Source organism: Delphinapterus leucas, chromosome 4 (genome assembly GCF_059928025.1).
Source record: "Delphinapterus leucas isolate spDelLeu-1000000601 "Yukka" chromosome 4, BTC_Dleu_Yukka2, whole genome shotgun sequence".
NCBI lineage: Eukaryota > Metazoa > Chordata > Mammalia > Artiodactyla > Monodontidae > Delphinapterus > Delphinapterus leucas.
In genome coordinates this window covers 116,959,763-116,979,126 of record NC_143132.1, presented here as the reverse complement: position 1 = coordinate 116,979,126, position 19,364 = coordinate 116,959,763, and the positions used below count along the sequence as shown (strand labels likewise).

Below are 19,364 nucleotides of genomic sequence, written 5' to 3'. Positions count from 1 at the left end.
GATGTTGTTAAGTGTTAGGACTTTAGGGGCCAACAAATAACATTCTTCTTCAAATCCAACACCTGACCAATTGCAAGAGAGTCATTTCAGCTTCCTGTTGAGAGGGCTAATGGAAGAAGGAAGAGTCTGTCTCTGTGGCAAAACGGACTCCCTGAGGCTTTACGTATGATTGAGAGAGATTTACTAGCTGAGTCACAGGCAAAGGTAGACAGCAGCAATCTGCCCCCATCTCTCTTGAGACTGAGCTGCACCCTAAAATTTGCCATGGAGTTGCAGAGAATTCAGACTCCCAGAAGACAGGTTGGTTCCAAGAATTATAAATGAGGAAAGGGCTGAGCTATACATACTCTTTCTCTCAAACTCCTCAGTCACCTGAATCATTCCTCCCTATGTAGAGAGGGGGTGAAAGAGAAGCTTCTAGTGTAGGTCTCCTACTTCCCCTCCTGGAGAGGGGAGTGGACATTCCTTTCTCCCATGGAACATGGAAGAAGGGAGGGAGGGGCCCCTCCCGCTAAAATGTAGGATCTTGTTCACTAAGTTCACACAATGTCTTCTTTGCAGAGATTCTATAGCAAAAATACCTCTCAGATTACATAGTGAAAATAGCTATTCAATAGCTAGTATGTTCTTATGGCTTATTTAGACAATTTAGATTTTTTTTTTTTTTCAAATTAGCTGCCGGAACTGTAGAGCCAAATCTGTGGCCCACTTCTAATAAATCAAATAGGACAATGGGTAGGTAGGTTGGGTCCTAACTGTAGCCCAGGATCTTATTTTTCTACCTTAATTTCTACTTCACCTGATACTCATATATATTTTTAACGCATTTTGTTCTTACAGTAGTGTATGTATATTTGTGTGTGCATCAAAAATTCTTTGCTGAAAAGCTTGATTGTAAGGAATATTCTTTAAATTAACATGATTATTATGATTTTAGTGGATGCATAATATTCATTTGACTAGGTTCCTAAACCATTTCTGTATTATTTATCTCTTAGGCTGTTTCCACTGTTTCACTGTTATATATAAAATTTCAATCTTCCTTATGCAGGTAGCTTTTTTTTTCCTCTTTAGCATTATTTTTCTAAGAAGAGTTCCTGTATGTTTCATGACTGGAGTCAAGGGATATGAGCAGTTTTCCAGCTTTTATATATTTTTCTACATTGCTGTCATAAAGAGTTATGACAAATTATTACTTCCAGTAATGGATTGTTTCAGCAGTTTCAACAAAACCTTTCTAGGCTTGGGTATAAATGTCAGATTTTTTAACTATCTTAATAAGTGTAAAATGACACTTCTTTGTTGGCTAAGAAGATCACTACTCCAAAATTTTGCTCATTAATTGTATTTCCAGTTACATGAAATAATTGCTGTATTATTTACTTCATTACCTCTTGTTATCTATGAGTTCTTTACCTAACATAGTGTATTAGTCAGGGTTCTCAAAAGAAATAGATCCAATAGGATATGTTTGTTTGTTTTTTTGTTTACTTATTTATTATGAGGAATTGGCTCATGCAGTCAGGGAGGCTGACAGGTCCCAAGATCTGCAGATGGCAAGCTGAAGACCCTGGAGAGCCAATAGTGTAGTTCCCGTCCCAAGATTTGTAGACTTGAGATGCAGGAAGAGCCAATGTTTCAGTTCAGGTCCAAAGGCAGAAGAAATCTGATGTCCAAGCTTGAAGGCAGTCAGGCAGGAAGAATTCCCTCTTACTTGTGTGAGGGTCAGTCTTTTGGGTCTATTCAGACCTTCAACTAATTGGATGGGCCCACCCCCATTAGGGAGAGCAGTCTGCTTTACTCAGTCTACCAATTCAGTTGTTAATCTCATCCAGAAACAGCCTCACAAACACACCCAGAATAATGTTTGACCAAATGTCTGGTCACCTCATGGTCTGGTCAAGTTGACACATGAAGTTAACTTCACATATAGATTTACACTCTTGCCTTTCATACTTGCTAAAAAGGAGAGAGTTTTTAATAAAATTTATTAATTTTTCTCTTCTAATAGTTCTTATATGCCAGAATATATTAAGATGTAATTCCTTACAAGAATGACATTTAATCAATTATATTTTGGAAGGTTTACAATTACACACACACATATATATGTATATGGCTATTTATATGTATACACACACACACACACTTAACTCTGATATCAACTATAGCATAAGATATGACTTCTTATCTAGGAATCCTGTTGGTAGTAAAACAAAATACCTTAGAATTAGGATTTTCTGGGCTCTGATTGGAGAAGTGAGAAAGGGCAAGACAGGGGATAGAAAGATAGGAATGCCCTGAAAGGCTTTTGTAAAGAAACTATTTCTTTACAGCAGTTGCCACATCAAACCATTAGTGTTTAGGGTAGAGAATTTACCCACATAGTGGATTTTATGTGCATACAAGTGACAGAATACCTTTCCCTGTGACCTGTCAGTAGTTTCTGTTTCATGCTTGACTTCCTGATCAACAGTTTTGAGTAATAGTTCATACCTGGGAGTAGTTAATGTGGCCGTGCCATCAGCCCTCACTCACTCAAGATTAATAATTTTTTTTCTAGGCGATACAGAAAATACTGAGCTTGTATATTTTATAGATGTATTTCTACAGAGAGACAAAAGCTACTATTGAATTGGTAGTTTTTTATACTTGTTTGAAGATTTTTTTAACAGAAAAATATCACTGACTTGTTGAATCCAGTATAGAATTGAGTGTTGTCCATTAACATTCCCTTAGGATTCACAATATGCTTGGAACAGTAGAGCAGAACCAAAGGCAGGGTTTATGAATTAAACTTTAGGGCCCTTTATAGCTCTAACTTTCTACTCTGTACGATTTAATTCTGTACAGGTAATTAGATGAAGCTTACTTGCTGAATCTGGGACACATGGCTATAACATTAATAGCCATATCAGTCTTTTTATGTCATGAAGATTGTCACAGGAGAATAATTTATGTGACTCATTGGAGTATCCCAAGGTCCTTCAATCTGTTATAAAATATTTATTGAATACCCATAACTGTACTCAGAACTAGCATCAAAGAGTTTGAGTAACCTGAAGTTTAGTACCATTCCAAGTCCCCCCCTCCCCCATTACTGGAATTGACACACTTCCCTAAGGCTCACATTCTAAAACTGAGAACTTAGCTATTCAGACACACCAGACTCCATAGTGGGCTGAAAATGTAATCCTCAGCTGGGCAGCCGTGTACCAACTACAATTCTAAAATTGTGTAAGAACTGGGGAACAGATCTTTGCAGACAACTAGCAGCTTCAGTGACATCACCTAAGAAAGCCAGACCTCATTTACAAAAACAGGCAGTGGGATAGATTTGGCTCATTGACCATGATTTACTGACCACTCTGAAGGTAGACTGTGGTAAGTTAAAGATGTATACCATAAACCCTAAAGCAGCCACTGAAATAACAAAACAGAGTTATAGCTAATAAATAGACAAAAAAGGCAAGTGTAATTATAAAAAATTCATTTAATCCTAGATAAAACAGAAGAGGAAGTAACAAAGAAAATAGGGAAATGGGAGAAAACAAAATAACAAGAAAATAGATTTAAACCTAACCATATTAATAATCATGTTAATGTAAATGATCTAAACACCCAAATTAAAAGGCAAAGATTTTCACATTGCATATATAAAAGTAAGAACCAACTATATGCTCTTACAAGAAATACACTTTGAATATAAACTCAAATAGGTTAAAAGTAAAAGGATAAAAAACCATGCTAAAACTAATAACTCCTTTTCTAATATTCAGAAGAGGAGATTACAGCCCAAATGGCCATAAACAGGTGAGTGAATACACAGATTGTGCTAGATCCATACAATAAAAAGGAACAAAGTATTCACACATGCTACAACATGAATGAATCTCAAAATAATCAATACTGTGTGAAAGAATTAAGATTTTTTTAAAACAAAGCATAAATACTGCATGATTCTATTTGAATAAAAATCTAAAACAAATGCAAACTAATTTAGAGTAACAGAAAGCAGATCGGTGATTGTCTGGGGACAAGGATGGAAGTGGTATGGGGATGGGCAAGAGAGAAAAATTACAACTGAGCACAAGGAAACATTTGGGGGTGATAGATATGTACGTTATTTGGTTGTGATAATTATTTCATGGTTGCATACATATGTCAAAAATTACCAAACTGTACAATTTAAATATATGAAGTATATTGTAATTCAATTATACCTCAATAAAGCTCTTTAAAATAAAATCCACAGAGTTCACAGCAGGAGAGCAGTTTCCCACCACTGTCAATCTGTCTCACCAGTGTATTTGCATTTCGGCTTTGGTTTTCTTCTCACTTCAACCACTGATTTATCTCAAAAGATGGCAAAAGGCCAAATTCATCCAAAAATGTTTTATCACCCACTCATACTCCAAGAATGTGTTCTCAGGAGAATAAATATTCAATAAGTTTATCTTACTTGTCTGCAGCTTTGTCTTACTGAGGTCACTCAGCTTGTGTCTATATGCTCAAGGTCAAATTATATGTATATAATATATGATCAGTCTTGTTTGCCTTCTTTATTAAAATGGCTCATCAAAGATGACACTCAGAATATGAAGTACTTGGTTTGACCAAGGCAAGAGAAACCAACTAAATTGTACAATTACACATAATTCCCCTAAGGGCACACAACTGCACAGTTAAAATCACATTAAGTGTTATTTTATGGGGCTAAATGGCACCATTTTTTTGGCATTAACTTTATGAAGATAACGATTATCTAACCTGTAGAAACTCCCTTTAGCAACCAATACGTTATTGAGATCTCAGGAATAATGATAAAAGTAATCATAAAGTAATACTAATTATGGTACACGTTTTATAGTCTTTTACAATTTACAACACACTTTCATAAGTTTTATCACATTAGAAAATGAGTGATGACTCTATAAAAATGCTTTGAGCTTTGTGTCAGAGGGCAGCATAATTTTAAACACAATTTATTTCTCTATCTGATACTCATATAAACTGTCGCCATTAAGCAAGTCTTCTATTGCCTAGTTATTCTGAATTTTTTGCAAACAAAACTTAATCAAATAGAAAATGACAGTCAAAACATGCGACCTACCTTGTGGAAACTTTAGAGAACAAAATCATCAAATTTCTTTGTTTTTAAATAAACTTTATTTTAGAATAGTTCTACATTTTCAGAAAAGTTGCAAAGATAATTTGGATAGTTACTACATACCCCACACCCAGTTCCCTATTGTTAGTTCATTAATGTCATACATTTGTCACAGCTAATAAACTGATACTGATATGTTAGTATTCACTATACTCCATACTTAATTCAGATGTCATTCATTCTCCGCATATTTTCCTTTTCCTTTTCCTGTTACAGGATCCAGTCCAGGGTACATAGTACATTTAGTCATTGTGCCTTCTTAGTCTCCTCTGGTCTTAAAAGTTTCTCAGACTTCCCTTGTTTTTTAAGACCTCAAGAGTTTTGAGGAGTACTGGTCATGTGTTTTATAGAATGTCCCTCAGTTTGAGTGTGTATCATGTTTTCTCTCTCAGGTTGAGATTGCGGGTTTGGGAAAAGAAGATCACAGAGGTGAAGTGCCTTTCTTGTCACATCATTTCAAGGGTACATGCTGTCAATGCAACTTATCACTGATAATGCTGACATTGATCACCTGAGATAGCATTTGCCAGGTTTCTTCACTGTAAAGTTATGTTTTTTTTAATTTATTTCTACTCTTTGGGAGTAAGTTGCTAAGCACAGCTCACATTTAAGGAATAGGGAGTTAAGATTCACCTCCTTGAGGAATTAGTAGCTACATAAATTACTTGTAATTCTTCTGTGTAAGAGATTCATCTCTGCCTCATTTACTTATTCAATCATTTATTTATATCGGTGTGTATTCATGGATATTTTATACTTTGGGTTATAATCCAATACTATGTTATTTATTTTGTTGCTCAGAATGATTCAGCTTTGGCCACTGGGAATTCTTTCAGTTTGTCTCCTGTATCTTTTTGATATACCCCACCTACATGGTTTTCAGTTTTTGAGCTTTTCTTTTCTTTCTAGAGCTACAAGATGCTGTAGACTCTCCTTTCTCCAGCCCTAGAATCAGCCATTTTGACAAAAATTGTAATGGGTAATGACTTTTCTGAAATTCAGTGATAGATTTTTACATAATTTTTACTGTGGTCTTTAGTAATCATTTATCTTTACCCTTTGAAGTCCTTGAGTGGTTTATAATCAAATCAAAATTGAATAACAGAAACACTTCTTAATAAATCGTTAGCTCTAACTTTAAGTTTCTAAGCTCAGTTTTTTACTCTGCTTTGTACCTGAAAGTCCTGTTACCCATGGCTATCCCTCACTTTTATTACCTGTCCTTTTGATGCTCTGATATCTGGGATTGGTTTTAATCATGGAGTTTAAAGATGAAAATGTAGAGAGAGAAAAAGTCTAATGCAATCTCGATGAGTACAGTTTAATTTTAAATGCTTTTAAAAATACATTGCACTCACATAAAAAAAGTATGAAAATTCTGCACTGATGCAAATAGTCTCAACGGTATCTTATTTCATACATTTAAGTGTGAGTTACAGGAAAACTCCAATGGATTAATGGTCTCATCAGTAGTAGGTAGAAATTTCTGAACATTTATCTTGAGAATGATGTTCTGAAATATCTAAGTATAATTTGAAGTTATAAAACTATCTTTAACAAAACGTAACTTTAACCAACACTGTAGAGTGATGGCTTTTTTAAATCAGCAAAAGTTAAATCTTGAATTACCTTGAAGTCATATGATCACAGCTTCAAAAGTCACACTTCATCGTGAACAGGGTACAATAGAACCATAATCTGCCGGAGCTGAGAGGGACCTTTTAGATCACATAGGCCATTCTACAGAAGAGGATATCCATCAGCAGACCATGAGAAATACGCTATTTTTAGTTTATGTATAGAAGAAGATTTGTGGAATTACTGTGAAATCTATACCAAAAATTTTTGATGCATGGAGTGATTAGGGCAACTCACTAAATCAGTTCACAGATAAAATCATATTAAAGAAGTATTCAACTTTTCTTCAAAATATATATTGTATTTATTAGAAAGGTATTGTTTTTAATCATGAAGTCCTGGGTTTGCTTAACTGTTGTACACCAAACAATTTCTCAATCAATCATCAGAAATTAATTCTTTGAAACCCTATTATCTTTAACTCTGTAAACATATACAGATTTTGAAGGAGCGCTAGAGTGGAAGTCTGTAGGTCTAAACTGTAGAGTCATTTCCGTGTGTAACTGTCATGTGCTCCTGCGCAGGTGGTTTAACACAACTCTGCCTCAGTTTCCTTTTCTGTAAAGCAATAGGGTGAGTCTGAAGAGCTCTGAGATCCCTTCCAGCTTTAACATTCTATGATTCCATTATTTTTATCTCTACTTTTAAGAAATCACTTCACATTTTATGTGTCTGCCTATATGCATAAGTCTGAATAGCTTGTCATCCCTTTTTATGTTTTTCTTCCTGGAATTCTCCTGTTTCTATAGAGAGAGTAGCTATCATTTAAAGAAGGAAATTGTCCAAAGTAAAGAACTTAGATTCCAGGATATGTGGTTTTGTAATCATGTTCTTTGCTTGTTTTCACATTCACATTAAACAGCTGAAGAGCAGCCAGCAGCAATGCCAGGATGAGAAGAGGAATTTAAAGGAATTAAGGAAATGTGCAATAGATTGCATGTCTTAAGCTATCAGAGTATTTTAAGTCTCAAGAAAACTGCTATTTTTTAAAAGTTGATGTTGCCTTGTTGCAATATTGTCCGTACCTGGCACTTAGTGATAGCAGGCGGCCCATCTCTAATCATTATTATTGTGAACAGCAGGATGTAAATGGCATGACCTAAACCAGCCAGGCACGAAAGTGTTAACTCCCTCAGTACTTAACTAGAATGTACACCACATGCATGTGTGTAATTAGCCTTATGCTTTTTATATCCCAACCTTGAGTCATTTTCTTTTTTTTTTTAAAGATATTATAATTTAATTTTGTGTTTTTGTAATGATACCATTTTTTTTCCATTGAGAAATGTTAGTTACTTTTTTTTTTCAATAATCACCCTCTTATCTGAGTTCATCACTAGGAGGGAAAAATTGCTCCACATTATCTTGAGTAACATTTGGATGAGCTATCAGTCATCAACTGAAATTAACCTGAACACATCTCCAATGAGACGAAGAATATTTAGGCATGCCAGCTGGAAGGCATTTACAGTTTCATTTTTCCAGCTTCCTCAGAAAAATCTTTCCAGCGCACATCTGTGAAGGTTTCATAATGATTAGAGTAATGTGGGCTTTGTGTGGCATTAGGGCACTCAGAGCCGTTTAAACTACTCTGCAGTATCAGAAATGCACCCAAAAATTAAGAGCAAGAAGCTTTTCAATTCACACATTGCACCTCTGCCCTCTGGTTTATGATTGATTTAAAGGCTACTGCCAACTTTCTAAAAGGCAGCTCAGAGCATACAAAACCTCTTTAGTGTAGTGTGCGTTCTCTCTGATCCCTTCATTATGATGATCATTAACCTAAAAACTGGAAGGACCCTGCAGATCACCTGGTCCAATCCAATAAATTTTATAACTGAAGACACTGACTTCAAAGAGACTGAGGGATTACACAAACCTATACATCTACCTTGTGGCAATATGAGGACGAAGCCCGGGGCTATGCTGTTTCTATTACATTAGGGTGCTTCCCTTGTTCTTTCAAAATTATAAATATATGAACTATGTTGCTAGATTATATTCACATGTCAAGACTTTCATGAACCATGATGATAAACCAAAGGTGATGTGCAAAGCATTATAAATATATTTTTAACAACACAGGAAAATTACCTTCGGTCACTATGAAAATTACATTTATCCTTGTTGTAGATAGACTTTATAGTCCACATATAGCTAGATTATTGTAAGCAGTGATCCAAAATGTTTAATATCTTGTAAAGAGAACAAGAAAATTATTTGATAGCTTTAATTATGTCAATATTCCAAATCAGATCTTTTTTGAAATTAGCTTCTGTTTAGGAAGAAGAGGAATTTAGCACCACCTGTTAAAATCAGATTGTAAAGATTTCAAAGAGGCTCAAAGACTTTCCCCTGCTTCTAGAAATTCCTGTATTTAAACTATTTCAGATGCATAAGAGCTTTACTAAATAGGTTTTTTGGAATCTTTAAAATCTAATGAAGCTTTATTAAATGGTGGAATCATACCTGACTCAAATGCAAGCTTCAATTTTCCCTAAAGAATGAGAAAATATAAAGAGCCTGCTCATTAAGTCATAATGTGAATTAACTGATAACCCCCCAGCTTAGACCCTTGCACATAGGAGGTGCTCAAAAAATGGTCCCTCACTGTCCAAAAGCTGTGAACCACTCCCATAAACCTCGAAATGTGTCAGGAGTCCAACATGTCACCTCTGTGACTGCTCATCACAGCTGGAAGTAAAATCCGTATTCAGTCATAATTACTCACATTTGTTTGTATAATACAGTCACCCTACCTGGAAGGAAAGAGGCTATTGAGGTCAGATTTTTCAGAGCCTTTCAAAAGTGACATTTCCACAGAGTCACTGAGAACAGGAATAGATTGGGAGATGGGCAGTGAAGGTCTCCTAAATACCTGGATCTTTAACATCGACACTGCCCAGCATATTATTTTATTTCATTTTATTTTTTGGACCTGAAAGTTGCCTAATGGTTTTTGGGGTGCTCATAGTGAAATAAGCCTATAAATATCTGTATACCCATGAGCTCAATAAAACAAAATAGAATGTATTTTTGAGGAAAGCCAAGCATAGAAAACTTGGGAGGTGGGGTAGAATGGGGCAGCACCTACAAGTTTAGGGGTTCTGTCACACAAACCGAGAAGAACAAAAAACAAGGGGACCTGTGCCCATGGACAGGCTATTTTCCTTATCCAAATAAAAATTATTTCTTACCTTCATAATTTAATTGTAGTGTGGGGAGTTCACAAATGAATGTATACTTTCAGCCACAAAGATATAACTTTATACTTGTGTTTACAAGTATAATTACAAAGGCAGGCATTTAATGTGGCATGTGGAACTAAAGGTATGAATCATACCTAAATGTATATAATTATAAAGATACTAGTTCCCAAAATATAATATGGTCGAATTTTTATCCTGTTTTTCTTTCTTTGTTTTGTTGTTGTTGCATTTGTGACTACGTCACAACTTTTGCTTCTTTTGTGTGTGTGTGTCTATGTGTGTGTGTGTATCACACTGAGTAGGCTAGCCAGTGCCATTGGTATTTATTCACACACTTACAAAACTCCTATAGCTTTGTCTTTTCAGTAAGTATTTTTCCTTATTATAATGGGGGAGATTTTAAGCATGACTTCTGGGCCCACATTACCCTTTCCATTTGGGAGACCTGAAAAGATCTGCTCTCTATATCAGTCAGTATGGAAGATGTAAATAAGTAATTAACACTTATGCTCAGTACAAACTGGTACGTGCTAAGCACTTTTCATGCATTATCGCATTTAATGCTCACAGCCCTATGAGATAAGTTTTATTCTCAGCACCATTTTACAGATAAGGAAACTAAGGTGTAGAACAGTTAAGTAGTTTGTTCAGGGTCACATGGTAATTATCAGAGTCAGAATTCTAGTCCAAGTGTAATCTGATGGCAAAGTCAGTGACACTAGAACCCTTCATTATACATAGTGTGTTCCAGAAATTTTAATGAAATTCTTTTTTCCACATGTTCTTCTAAAACAGGAACAGGCAGGCACAATGGAGTATCTGAAGCATGATGATTACATTTCTGGCCATCTTAATATCAGGATGGTAAAACTCAGAGGCATGAAAGACTAGACACCTATTAATAATTGGTCAGGAGTGAAAAAAAGCATATAAAAATGTATACACATCAGTAATAGTGAGTGGGCAAAGAGAAATAAAAGAGAACCATCAAGATGCAAGTTGTTAGGACATACGGGAAGGTTCCCATGTAAAATGGTTCTTGTTTGGACAATAGTGCTTTTCAAATTGTCTTGGAAAATGCACTGTCAGGGAAGGAAGTAGGGTGTGTGGGTTGGTCTGTGAACCCTGAATACACTTGACCATATTTCATTAGCTTTCCCAGAGGAAAAACAGCAAAAGCGTTTGTCTGACACCACCTGAGACTCTTGTGGCAAAGATATGAAGGAGATCTGCCCAGCCTGCTTTAAGGTAGGGATGCTCTATGAAGAAGCCAGAAAGTGCTACTGGCCCAAATACATCTGGAGAGTGATTTAGCAATCTCAGCTTGATCACTATAATGAAGATATTTGTGTATATTCTAGTATGATCATGATAAGCATAACCAATCAGTATATTTCAGTAATTCTAGCAGTTTAACATTTCTCTAAATTAACTCGAGATCAACACCAATTGTCAACATAGTAAAGTGAAAAATGAAATGGACCTGTGACCATGGGTGGAATTTTTGCCACTTACCTTAGTCAAGGTCTTCATCTCACTGGGCCTCAATTTCATCAGTAAAGTGAGAATCACATGCCTTAGTGAAGGTCTTCATCTCACTGGGCCTCAATTTCATCAGTAAAGTGAGAATCACTCAGAAAGTCTTTGTGGAACCACTAATAAGCACTCAGTTCCGTAGTAGTATTGTAGGATATTAAAGGAGAGCAAGACAGAGCCCACACCTTTCCCGGGATTTAGGATAATCTATGTTCTTACTCAAGGAGGTAGAAACACTGGCTACCAATAATGTTAGCACTTCACTATCCTTTTTTTTTTTTTTTTTTTTTTTTTTTTTAGGGGATATATGGAACGTTTAGGATATATAGGATTCCCTTAACAAAAGAGACAGGGTCTCGCTATGTTACCCAGGCTGGAGTGCAGTGGCTGTTCACGGGCACCATCCCACTACTGATCAGCACAGGAGTCCTGACCTGCTCTGTTTCTGACCTGGGCCAGTTCACCCCTCCTTAAGCAACCTGGTGGTCCCCCACTCCCAGCAGGTCACTATACAGATGCCGAACCTAGTGTGGGCACCCATCAGCATAACACACTACAGCCCAGAACTCCTGGGCTCAATCCATTCTCCTGCCTCAGCCTCCCAAGGAGCTGGGACTACGGGCACACACAACTGAGCCCAGCAGCACTTCACTGTTCCTAATCGAGACGTCACACCTCATCAACTATGCCCAAGTCAGTGGAAAAATCTCTGTTCTTCTTATTTTTGTGAAGAATGTAAGAATTCAGTTCGGTGGTCACATTGCTTCAGAAAAACCCATGGGAAGGTTCCAGGAATGCAGGATTACAGTTATATGGAATAAGTTAAGTATCACTCCCATCTTTCCATTCTTAATGGTTAATAAGAGCAGCCTCCAGAATCAGACTACTTGTGTTCACAGTCCAGCTCTGCCACTTACTAACTGCTGATCTTGGGTGAATATGCCTTGATTTTGTCATCTCTGAAATGAAATCATGAACAAATTGTTGTGAGAATTAAATAATACATGTAAAAACACTTTAGAAGCATGACCGACATAGGTATTGGCTATTATTATTAAAATGAGCCTCTCTGCACAGATCACTAAAGATGCAGGGTCCAGGAGGTGACAGAATAGCTGCAGGAAGCTGTGGATTTGCCTTTGCAACAAGTATCTTAGCACAGATTAAATTAAGTATCCGAGTTACAATTTATCATCGAAGCTAAGCCATAAAAATATATTTCTGACATGAGACAAAACAGAACAGAGGGCATTGTTATACATGATTAGGTGTTTATAATATAATTAATACAAATATATTTATGTGCATGTGTGTGTGTCTTCAGGCAAAGACAAGTGTGGCACACATGCTTAAGCCAAATATTAGTGTGCTCCTCTCAACAAAATGTACAGTTCTTTCCTTCAATACTTAGCGGTAATAACTTCCAAACTAATGACCAAATAACATCAAACACTAATTAAAAGCAATAATATTCACCCAAAATATATATATATATATATATATTTTTAAGGGCACAGAGAGAAAGAAGTGGCAGTTCAGGAAGAAAAAGAAGCCAAGATTGCTTGGCTTTTTTTTTTTTTTTCCAGTCTCTATTGGAAGCATTAAATTCTATTTAACCTTTAATTTTAGCTTCTCATTGAACTTGTCCAGAGAGCAGGAAGGAGTTCTGTTAGTATATTTTATGGGTTCTAAACCTTGACATGTTATACCTTTCTAATACATTAACATTCAGAAACTCAACCCTTTACTTCTAAAGAAGAAACTTGTCTTCCAATTAATGTCCTGAAGATTTGTACACTTGCTATTATTTTCAGAGAACATCTCCAACACATAATTAGTCGAATACATAAAGGATATTAATTCATCCCCATTATAAATCACTTCATTATTTCTTTCCTTTCTCCTCTTAAGTTTTTAGAACAGAATTTATGTCATGCTTAAGATTTTTACTTCTGTGTACAACTGAAACTATAAGTCATGACAAGATGTCACAACGTGTCCAGAATGATTTCTCACCAAAGAGATTACGTGGACAGATAAAATCAAATTTTGCCACGTACCATGTTAAACACCTGGAGCCTTATAAGCCCTGTTAACATACGAAAATCCCTTTAGAGACAGCTTTAGCTTTTTATAGGTTTAACGTTCTTTTAGCTCACTGTCTCTCAAACTCTTCAACCATTGAAGTTTTTCTTGAGGCACCTATTAACATTTTATAGAACTTGTGTCCGGTAGAACATCTCTTGGGAAGTAATAATGACAAACACAAAGCAGCCCTTCACATACCCGACAAAGCTCACCTGTAAGGAAGAAAACATAGATCTCAAAGTGCAGGCAGGTCTGAAGCAGCTGCAAAAAACACAGCTGGTCCAAAGCAAACGCACCTGAGTCTATAAATGAGCTTCCCTGGGTTCTTAATTCACACAGCTGTCTCCTGGAGGTGGACAGAGAGGAAAGCAAACAGCAGCATGCAACCCCAAGAGCATAGCACAGCAAGAATGTTTACAGACAGGAAAACAGTCCTGTACGTGCCAGTAGACTATCAGGGTATATTACTGTATTAAAGGCCAAAAGAATTTGTGTTAATAATGATAACACTGATTTTTCCAGAGGAAGTCATGTTCAATACATCACCCCCAAGTAGATAAAGCAAAGTGAAACACACCTCAGAAAAATCTCTATGAAAAATTAAAATTGAAAAGTTTTGGTACTTAAGAAAATTCATCTTTATGGACCCCTTAATCACAAATGATAGGGGAAGGTTCATGAAAATTATTATGGTGCTTGTCTTACCCTGGGAAAATGAATGGTGGGAATCATACTAAATATGTTTAGATTTAAAACCTGAATATAATTATAATGTACAGTTTAAAATGAGAGAAAATTTTGCATCCACCTGCAGACGCTAAGCACAAAAAATACTTTAGCTTCTAGTGTTATTAAATTAATCTACACTAAACAAGATAGTTTACTTAATAAAAAGTGGCTCACTTCTAATGAGTTAGCTATAGAATACAGTTGCCAGATTTAGCGTGCAAAAGCACATGATGCCCAGTTAAACTTGAATTTCTCTGAAATTCTCTGCAAGGTAAACTTAACTAGGTGTCATGTGTTTTTACCTGGTAACTCCATGCTACATATAAAATATAACATGGATTAAAAACTGTAGGGAAGAGTCTCCCAAGTTCACGTGCATGTGGGGAAGATGGACAACTAAGTAGTTGAGCCTTTTAACACAGAAATAGGGGAAATAGATTCTAACATTGCTAAACCCTGGTCACTGGCTAAGGCTAGGCAAAAGTTTTTTTCAGGTGACATCCTAAAACCAAAATTCACTCTATTATTTCTTCAGAACAGCAGTCTTTGCCAGGGACCCAGCAATGGCCAAGCTGTGGTCCTGGAGGAATTCCTACCACAGCTTCACTTTCCGTTGACAGCCAACTTGGGAGACGGTGTTTAGTTTGGAAAAATCCCTATCATGGGACCTCAGGTGGGGATAAGGTAGTTTTCTTCCTTATTACAATAAATATGCTTCTGCTTTGAAAGCCTGTGTGTATGACCACTTAGTTTATCCACACAGGTGTGTGGAGTTGAGTGGAAACAGCTAGATGTTTCTCTGAGCCTGGATATAGGCTAGGATTTAAACTGAGTAAAATACGCAGGAGAAACCAAAGCCACAATGTCTAGAGTCCAGGTGAAAACAAATGACCACGGTGGGTCCCTGTGACACCCCAGACACCAAGATTCATGCCTAAAACTAGGCACTTGGATAGAATAGTGTTCTTGGGCAAATTACATTACCTCTTGTGCCTCAGCATCCTTATCTGTAAAATGGGTATAATAATGGTACTTACCTCATAAAGTCATGAAGGTTTAATACTGTCATAGAACAGCACATACCCAGAATAGGCTTTCAGTAAATGCCACTTGTCTTCACAAGATGATTTTCGTCTGTCTTATTCTCTGTTCAGCCTAGAGATTTCCCTGGAAAGGAGGCCAAAGCCAAGCTACATTCTCAAAGAAACTAAGTTATTTGCAGTATTGGCCTCACTGAAATGTTTTTTTATTCTCATGGCCTAAGGTATTTTGTAGCTTCAGAATAATCTTCACAATGATTTAGGTTTCTCAAACATTTGAAAAACCTCGGAGATTTATAATTCAGAGTCCTGACTAAATGGTGGTCGGGTCTCTCCTTCAAGCTGGAAGGATCCCATAGTCCAGAAAAGACTGCACAACTTAGTTGTCAAGTTAGAATCAGGAGTAGAATTGCCTGATGAAAGGTTTCTGACTTGGGCTGCCCTGGACTCCCAGGTGACTGGGAGGCACTGGCTGTGTAGGAGTCAGAGGTGGCAGCTGTCTCTGGGTTGACCATGGGCCCCCACATACCCGACTGCCTCTGCCTCTTGCGTGCCCACCTCCCCTCCCCCGGGGGGCCGAGATGGCTGAGTTAGCTCGGCCTGTGTCAGTGTCCTGAGGAAAACGGCTGCTTTTTTTATGTTGCTGCTGAAAGCATGGCTTTTAGGAAGGGCCCTTACAAAGTATCAACTTTCACTTAATATTTAGTTGGCACTCTTTGGGTTGAAGAAATAGTATATAGATGCAGTGACCTTTATTCATTTCCTATTCCTGAAAAACCTTCCATTAAACATTGCCTGACAGTTTTTACAAACTAATTAGGAGTAGCTGAACGAGTTAATGGAGATCCCACTATCCATTTTTTCCCTCCCATTTTCTCATTATTCTGTATTCATAGTTCCAAACTTGAGACTTCAGCATTAGAGCACCTCTTTGACGCAGAAGGTCAGGCCCTCACCCGTGCTGTTTCCAGCACTCCATTATTCATTTAGATTGGCAGTTCTTTTAATTAACACCTTGTCTGTATTTATTGCAAAGGTTCTGAGTTGGGAGCTAAAGCCAAGAATGTAGTGTCTTTAATGTGAATTTGCCACATTCAAAATAGAAATGGTTTTATCTAAGACATCAGCTCAATAATGTCTCAAAAATGCACAGGAAACTTACATTTTCTAATTACTAATTATTGATCATCAATATTATACTAGGCAGAATGAGTTTATCATTTCTCATTTCTAGTAATTTAAATAGGGCAAAGGCAAGTAAACTAATACACATTCTCTGTTGCTAAAATGAGGGACTACAAAGGTAAGGTGGGTGCTGGTATTGTTTTGAATATTCATGAGAGCAGAAATTGACTGCATGATTAATATATTCTTCCAGTTTAAAGGATACCATTGAGTAATTGTATTATATACATACAGTGCTTTTCTTGAATCACTAACATGATATAATCTGAATAGCACATTATTTGAAAGAGGTGCAAATGGCAGCCAGGGAGGAAACAACTGGAGAAGCATTTTCTTCTTTGCTGTTGGTTTCTACCCTCGGGATATTCATACCTCGGTACAGCCCCTTTAGCTCTGTAGTATTCGTAATGTGCTGCTGGTCTCACAGACATTAAGATATTAATTGTCTGATCCTCCTAATTAGCTTGACTGATTAGTGGGGGCTAGAGCAATATCAGGAGTCTGACAAGGTTACTTGCAGACTGACATATTATTGTTTTGTTTATCACTTATTAATTACTGTCAACTACCATGTCACAGTGATCTATTTCAAGAAAGTGGAACTACCATTAGTGCACTCTGGCTGTGAACATGATTTTTGTTTTCTTTTGTATTATTTTTTATTTACCCATATTTAATACAACAGATTTTTTTTTAAACATCTTTATTGGGGTATAATTGCTTTACAATGGTGTGTTAGTTTATGCTTTATAACAAAGTGAATCAGTTATACATATACATATGTTCCCATATGTCTTCCCTCTTGCATCTCCCTCCCTCCCACTCTCCCTATCCCACCCCTCCAGGCTGTCACAAAGCACCGAGCTAATATCCCTGTGCCATGCGGCTGCTTCCCACTAGCTATCTACCTTACTACGTTTGTTAGTGTGTATATGTCCATGACTCTCTCTCGCCCTGTCAAAGCTCACCCTTCCCCCTCCCCATATCCTCAAGTCCGTTCTCCAGTAGGTCTGCATCTTTATTCCTGTCTTACCCCTAGGTTCTTCATGACATTTTTTTTCCTTAAATTCCATATATATGTGTTAGCATACGGTATTTGCCTTTTTCTTTCTGACTTACTTCACTCTGTATGACAGACTCTAGGTCTATCCATCTCATTACAAATAGCTCAATTTCATTTCTTTTTAAGGCTGAGTAATATTCCATTGTATATATGTGCCACATCTTCTTTATCCATTCATCCGATGATGGGTGCTTAGGTTGTTTCCATCTCCGGGCTATTGTAAATAGAGCTGCAATGAACATTTTGGTACATGACTCTTTTTGAATTTTGGTTTTCTCAGGGTATATGCCCAGTAGTGGGATTGCTGGGTCATATGGTAATTCTATTTGTAGTTTTTTAAGGAACCTCCATACTGTTCTCCATAGTGGCTGAACCAATTCACATTCCCACCAGCAGTGCAAGAGTGTTCCCTTTTCTCCACACCCTCTCCAGCATTTATTGTTTCTAGATTTTTTGATGATGGCCATTCTGACTGGTGTGAGATGATATCTCATTGTAGTTTTGATTTGCATTTCTCTAATGATTAATGATGTTGAGCATTCTTTCATGTGTTTGTTGGCATTCTGTATATCTTCTTTGGAGAAATGTCTATTTAGGTCTTCTGCCCATTTTTGGATTGGGTTGTTTGGTTTTTTGTTATTGAGCTGCATGAGCTGCTTGTAAATTTTGGAGATTAATCCTTTGTCAGTTGCTTCATTTGCAAATATTTTCTCCCATTCTGAGGGTTGTCTTTTTATCTTGATTATGGTTTCCTTTGCTGTGCAAAAGCTTTTAAGTTTCATTAGGTCCCATTTGTTTATTTTTGTTTTTATTTCCATTACTCTAGGAGGTGGGTCAGAAAGGATCTTGCTGTGATTTATGTCATAGAGTGTTCTGCCTATGTTTTCCTCTAAGAGTTTGATAGTTTCTGGCCTTACATTTAGGTCTTTAATCCATTTTGAGCTTATTTTTGTGTATGGTGTTAGGGAGTGATCTAATCTCATACTTTTACATGTACCTGTCCAGTTTTCCCAGCACCATTTATTGAAGAGGCTGTCCTTTCTCCACTGTACATTCCTGCCACCTTTATCAAAGATAAGGTGTCCATATGTGCATGGGTTTATCTCTGGGCTTTCTATCCTGTTCCATTGATCTATCTTTCTGTTTCTGTGCCAGTACCATACTGTCTTGATTACTGTAGCTTTGTAGTATAGTCTGAAGTCAGGGAACCTGATTCCTCCAGCTCCTTTTTTCGTTCTCAAGATTGCTTTGGCTATTTGGGGTCTTTTGTGTTTCCATACAAATTGCGAAATTTTTTGTTCTAGTTCTGTGAAAAATGCCAGTGGTAGTTTGATAGGGATTGCATTGAATCTGTAGATTGCTTTGGTTAGTAGAGTCATTTTCACAATGTTGATTCTTCCCATCCAAGAACATGGTATAGCTCTCCATCTATTTGTATCATCTTTAATTTCTTTCATCAGTGTCTTATAATTTTCTGCATACAGGTCTTTCGTCTCTTTAGGTAGGTTTATTCCTAGATATTTTATTCTTTTTGTTGCAGTGGTAAATGGGAGTGTTTTCTTGATTTCACTTTCAGATTTTTCATCATTAGTATATAGGAATGCCAGAGATTTCTGTGCATTAATTTTGTATCCTGCTACTTTACCAAATTCATTGATTAGCTCTAGTAGTTTTCTGGTAGCATCTTTAGGATTCTCTATGTATAG

The 19,364-nt window shown here is 36.7% G+C and overlaps 1 non-coding gene across 1 annotated transcript; it reads right to left on the bottom strand.

Moving 5' to 3' along the window:
* Positions 1-11,896: 11,896 nt before the first annotated feature.
* On the bottom strand, positions 11,897-12,195 carry LOC149749408 (signal recognition particle RNA). The gene has a single exon (XR_016393156.1).
* Positions 12,196-19,364: the final 7,169 nt, after the last annotated feature.